This window comes from Hylobates moloch, unplaced genomic scaffold (genome assembly GCF_009828535.3).
Source record: "Hylobates moloch isolate HMO894 unplaced genomic scaffold, HMol_V3 SCAFFOLD_3, whole genome shotgun sequence".
NCBI classification, from domain to species: domain Eukaryota; kingdom Metazoa; phylum Chordata; class Mammalia; order Primates; family Hylobatidae; genus Hylobates; species Hylobates moloch.
Genome location: NW_026652278.1, coordinates 143,215,226 through 143,220,476, shown reverse-complemented (window position 1 = coordinate 143,220,476; position 5,251 = coordinate 143,215,226). Strand labels below are relative to the sequence as shown.

Genomic DNA, 5,251 nt, shown 5'->3' with positions numbered 1-5,251 from the left:
CTAAGGACCTTATTTTAACATGATTACCTCTGTTAAGGTCCTATCTCTAAATAAGGTCATATTCTGAGGTACTGAGGGTAGAACTCCAACATAGCTTTCTTTCTGGGGGTGGGGGGTTAAGGGATACCGTTCAACCCCTAACACAGGTGCCTCAATGTCGTACACATTTATATTTGCTGGGAAGATAAGGAGACATTGGAGTCAGTGGTTTGGTTTTTTTTGCTGGCTTCGGGTTGATAATGATTTAAGGCTTTGGAGTAATGGAAGATAAACTGCTTGTCACTGCCTACTCTGTGTTGCAGAAGATTGCATTTCCGTGTGAGGCCGTCCCCAGCCTGGCTCTGCAGAGGGCTTTTCCATTACCTTAAGAGCTGGTGGTGATAGCCCCCATTAATATTCAGCCCTTTGGCCTCCACCCTCTTGCATTCCCTCAGCCCTAAGCACTTCCCTCTGACCCTCCAAGAGGTAACATCGGGGTTATTGTCCCCAGGAGACCTCTGCAATTACTTGCAGGGGGAACCCGGTGAGGCTTTGCTGAGAGTGTATGCCAGGATGGGCGTGGGTGGAGAAAGGGAGCTCGGCACGCAGATCTTCGCCCTCCCCCGTCCAACCCAATATTAGAATCAAGGGGAACCGCGATGTCTGTCTTTGCCTCTGCTTGCTTCCCTCCTCCATGCGGATGCTGGGAGAACAAGATTAAATTCCTTGTCAACTTGGGCTCTAAATTCTCTTTTGTTTATTAAGAAATGATTCTGTTTTCTCCAAGGAGCCATCTGTCCTGCTCTTCTGGGCGCTGTCCATTACTAAAGAAATGAAGGGAGAAAGGTCCATTTTTTGGTCATGGGTTTTTTGTTTGTTTTTGGTATTTTTGTTTGTTTGTTTTTTGTTTTTTTGGGGTGCGTGCGTGTGTGTGTGTGTGTGTGTGTGTGTGTTTCGGATGTCTGTATCACCAGAGAGAATGTTTTCTGAAGCCTGTCCAGGAAATTTGGTTCTAAGAACAGCCTGTTAATTTGAGCATCTTCAGGGATAACTCGTGTGATGAAGCTGGCATGCTGTCCGCAGACAGTGGCACCATGGCAGTGGGAAGTGCGGCCTGCACTCGTCTGCCGGGGCTGCCATGACAAAGGACCACAGGCTGGGCCGCTTACTCAACAGAAATGTATTTTCTCACAGTTTTGGAGGCTAGAAGTCCAAGATCAAGGCGTCCGCAGATTGATTTGTTCTGAGTCTCTCTCCTGGGCTTGCAGATGGCCGAGCTTCTCTGTCCATCCTCACATGGTCTTCCCACTGCACACTAACATGTGTCCCAATTTCCTCTTATAAGGACACCAGTGGTATTGGATGAGGATCCCCTCGGTAAACTATTTAACCTGTATTAGCTCAATAAAGACCGTGTCTCCAAATACTGTCCCATTCTGAGGTCTCAGGGGTTAGGAATGAACCTGGAGAGAGGCATAATTCAGCTCATAGCTGTGCTCCTGTAGGGGACTCAGTAGGAACTCAAATCTCAGGCTGGACCTTGCCCTGGGTCGCTTGACCTTGGGGAAGGGGAAGGGTATCAGTTGGGGTTTTTTGCTGTCGGCAGCAGAAAACCATCCAGGCTCACTGCAGCAATGAGAGAATTGAATGAGATGATCTGAAGAGACAGTGATGCCATGGAAGGCTGGAGGACAGGCAGTAACCCTGGCACCTAGGAGAGGGGAAGTAGAAGCCGCAGGAGCTGCCCTTTGCTGGAAACACAGTAAGCGCTTGGTGGCTGAAGTGAGTGAACTCAAGAGTCCCAGAGGACAGCTGTCCTGCCAGGTTCCCCGCTGTGCTGGGGCAGGAGGAGGAGGAGGGGTCCAGACCCTTGGCCTCAGTGATGGGAGTCAGGATGCAGGGTTCATACCCTCCCAGGACCACCCAGAGTCCAGGGGGGTGAGCCCTCAAGAGAAAATCAGCAGCTGTCAAAAGAGGAAATGAATGTTGGGAGGCTGAAACAATGACAGATATCTATGGCATAACATTTCCTTGCTTGAAAAAGAGGGGCTGCATTGGACGACCTCTATGCTCCGTCTTCATTAAATATTTACTAAAGCTGTCCTGTCACTGCTTTCTTGAGTTTTGTGCCTTTCTTTGTCTGGGAGTGTTGAGATGTTTTGCCCAGGGATGTTTTATTGCCTGCGGTGTCTCCCTTGGCCTTTGGTGTTCCCTGGAGTTCTCCTTAGTGAGGCGAGGGACTCTGTTTGCTCAGGAAGGTCACCAGGCTTAGAGTGCTATAAAAAACCAGAGAACAGCTTCCTGGTATAGATCAGTTTATTAATGTCTTCTTTGTGATCTGTACCGGTTGTAAATATTATATTCATTATAAATAATAATTCAACCTGCCATTCCTTCCCTGTTTCTCAGTCAACTTGTCTATAAAACAAGAGGGTTGAATTAAATGATTATTAAGGTCTCTTTCCGCACTGGCCCTATTGGATTCCATGAAAATTAAACTCCTCTGGGTAGACAGTCTATGGGGCTTGACTGTGAGGCATCCCCCAAGAACTTGGAAATAGGAAATACAATTTCCCTCTGAGAGAAAACTTATAAAACCAGCCAGCACCAGATCAAAGAAGATCTATTTAAAGCCTCCTTATATGGACAGGATGAATTTCAGACCAGAGCAGCCTGGACTGACAGCAGGAACATCCTGAGGGACAGAAGGGCCTGTCAGAATGGATGCAGCGTCACAGACACAGAGAGAAATGAGACCGAGGAGGATCATCGGGATGATTCAAGCTCTGACGGAGACAAGGCTGGGGTGATGGGTGTCCACACATTAGTAGGCTCTGGGTCTCTCCCGGCTGTCTCTGTTATGGAGAAGGGGAGGGGCATCCAGCTATCATGACTGGGTGCCCTAAAGCGGGGATGGGAGTCAACATCTTTAACAATCCATACAGCACAGGCACTACCCAAACAGCAAGATGTTTAGCTACAGCTGGAGCAGGGACCTAGGGTCCCCATTCTACCTGCATTTACCTTCTAGTGGCTGGGAGCTCTGTGAGGTCCCTGATATGAGGAGGGCGGTGAGTAGGAGCAGACAGGAGGCTCCAGGAAGAGGCTCCTTACCAATTAGCTCAGGATTTTAATATGTTGAGAACTGAACATGGTTGAGCTATTCGGTTCAACCCCTTTGTCTAATTCTAACTCACTGGGAAATCCCTGGATTGGAATGCAGTTTCCCATATGCTTTGATCTACAGGGAACGAACAGACATGACTGGCTTACATAATTGTGAGATGACTATATTTTTCAAGGTAAACAGAGTTTCTGCTTTATCAGTCTCTTAGGAGCCTGGTTACATTGATCAATGTGAATTCACCCCTATGAGAGAAATCCACTCTTGGCTTGCTGACAAAGTCAATTGCCTCAATTACAAAAAAAAAAAAAAAAAAAAAAAAAAGATTCCCAAACTTGCCCCATAGAAGCAAGCCAGCCAAGCTTAGAAGCAGCCAGCCAAGCCCTTTTTCAAACTTGGAATCAGTGATCCAAGGGTCCTTTCAGTATTTTTCCACAGCATCTCTGGCTGAATTTCCACAGCATGTGAAAATTCAACTATAGACAAGACAGCATGATGCAGCGATTTTCTTTTTTTCTTCTCTCTCTCTCTCTTTTTTTTTTTTTGCACATTTTATTTTAGTAGCACAACTCTTATTTTCAAATGATCTTACGAAGGACCCCAAGCTGCAGATATTCATGTCTTCACATCAGGCATCTCTACTTGGGTGTCTGACAGGCACTTAAAATGTAAGATGTCCAAAGAGCATTCTGGATACCCTGCCCCCACTGCACCTGCTTCTCCCCAATGTGCCCTCATCTCTCAGGCCTAACACCTAAAATCATTCTATTCTCAGGTCGTCTCTTAACCTCAAACTCCTGCTTCCAGCTACAAAACATATGTAGAATCCCATCCCTTCCAAGCTAGGGCCCACATAGCTGAAACCTTGTTTTCAGCCACCATCCCCTCTTACCTGGATGACTGCAACGAACTCGTAATAGGTCTTCCCACTTTTATTACTGCTTCCTATACTTCCCTGGATTGGAATGCAGTTTCCCATATGCTTGTACCTACAGGGAAAGAACAGGCATGGCTGGCTTACATAATTGTCAGATGGAGCAACATTTGCTCCACTTAAAATTGTTTTTAGAAATCTAGACTTTAGGATCGCTACTTGTTAATGACAGTATAACAATGACCAATTACTACCATTTTAAATGTATTATTTCTCTATTTAGTGAAATAATACGTTTAAAATGTAGATCAGATGGTGATTGTCCCCTGTTCAAAGTGCTCCAACATCTCCCATCACTCTTAGAGTAAACTGCAAACTCCTTACCATGGTCTATCAGGCTCTCTGCCATCTGGTTTCCCGGTACCCCATTGGCTGAACCGCCAGCTGCTCTCTCCTTGACTCTTGTGGCTCCAGACACACTGGACTTATTGTTGGTTCTCAAATGTGCCAAGCTTGTTCTCTGCTTTCCATTTGCTGTTTCCTCTGCTTAGAACCTCTGGTGCCCTTGACTTTGAATGGCTCACTTCCTCACACCAATCAAGTCTTTGCCCAAAGTCTCTGCTTTTGCTCAGAGAGGCCTTCCCTCGCCACCTCTTTAAAACAGCCTGCCTCACTCCTACTCTCGAGCTCCTCAGTCAGCCCTCATCCAGCACACACCACATTTCATGGTGGATGTTGTTGTGTGCTGCTCAGAACCCCTGGCAGGACCGAGACACGCTCGTCACCTTAGCTGCTGGGAGTGCAGGCGCCACCAACTCACACCTGAGACACTTTCCAAGCTTTGGAAAGTGTCAGAGGTGTGTCATTTCCTCTGTCAGAGGAAGCTGCTCCACCCACACATACACCCACTTCCTGGAGGCAGCTTGTATCCAAAGGCTGGTCACGTGGGAGTGCAAATGCCCAGTCCTCCAATCTTAATTAGGACAACACTGCTTGTTGTCCCAAGCTGCAAAGCTCCTCAGGAGGAAGACAGAAAGCAGCTTTTCCGTCTGTCCGACCTGTGTCCCTCACCCTTCACACTTGTTGCTCCTGAGATCACGCCCCAAAAACCTCCTGCAAATCTCTTTGTCAGAGTCTACTTCCTGCAGAACCTGACCTGTGGGCCTCTACCCCAAATTATGGGTTTTTAACTTACTTGTTTATTTCCTGTCTCCCCAACGAAGACTTAAGTTCTGTGACAACAAGGAAAGGTCTGTCTTATTCCCTTCTCTATC

At 47.0% G+C, this 5,251-nt stretch overlaps 1 long non-coding RNA gene across 2 annotated transcripts; it reads right to left on the bottom strand.

The window, feature by feature from the left end:
• Nucleotides 1–830: 830 nt before the first annotated feature.
• On the bottom strand, nt 831–4,827 carry LOC116480188 (uncharacterized). 2 transcript variants are annotated; one of them, XR_009212647.1, is made up of 3 exons: nt 4,763–4,827; nt 3,996–4,092; nt 831–1,943 (listed from the first exon to the last, which is right to left on the bottom strand). It is a non-coding gene; the product is annotated as an uncharacterized LOC116480188 (long non-coding RNA). The 2 variants fall into 2 exon arrangements; XR_004251216.1 differs by lacking the exon at nt 4,763–4,827 and adding an exon at nt 4,362–4,762.
• Between the last annotated feature and the right edge of the window lie 424 nt (nt 4,828–5,251).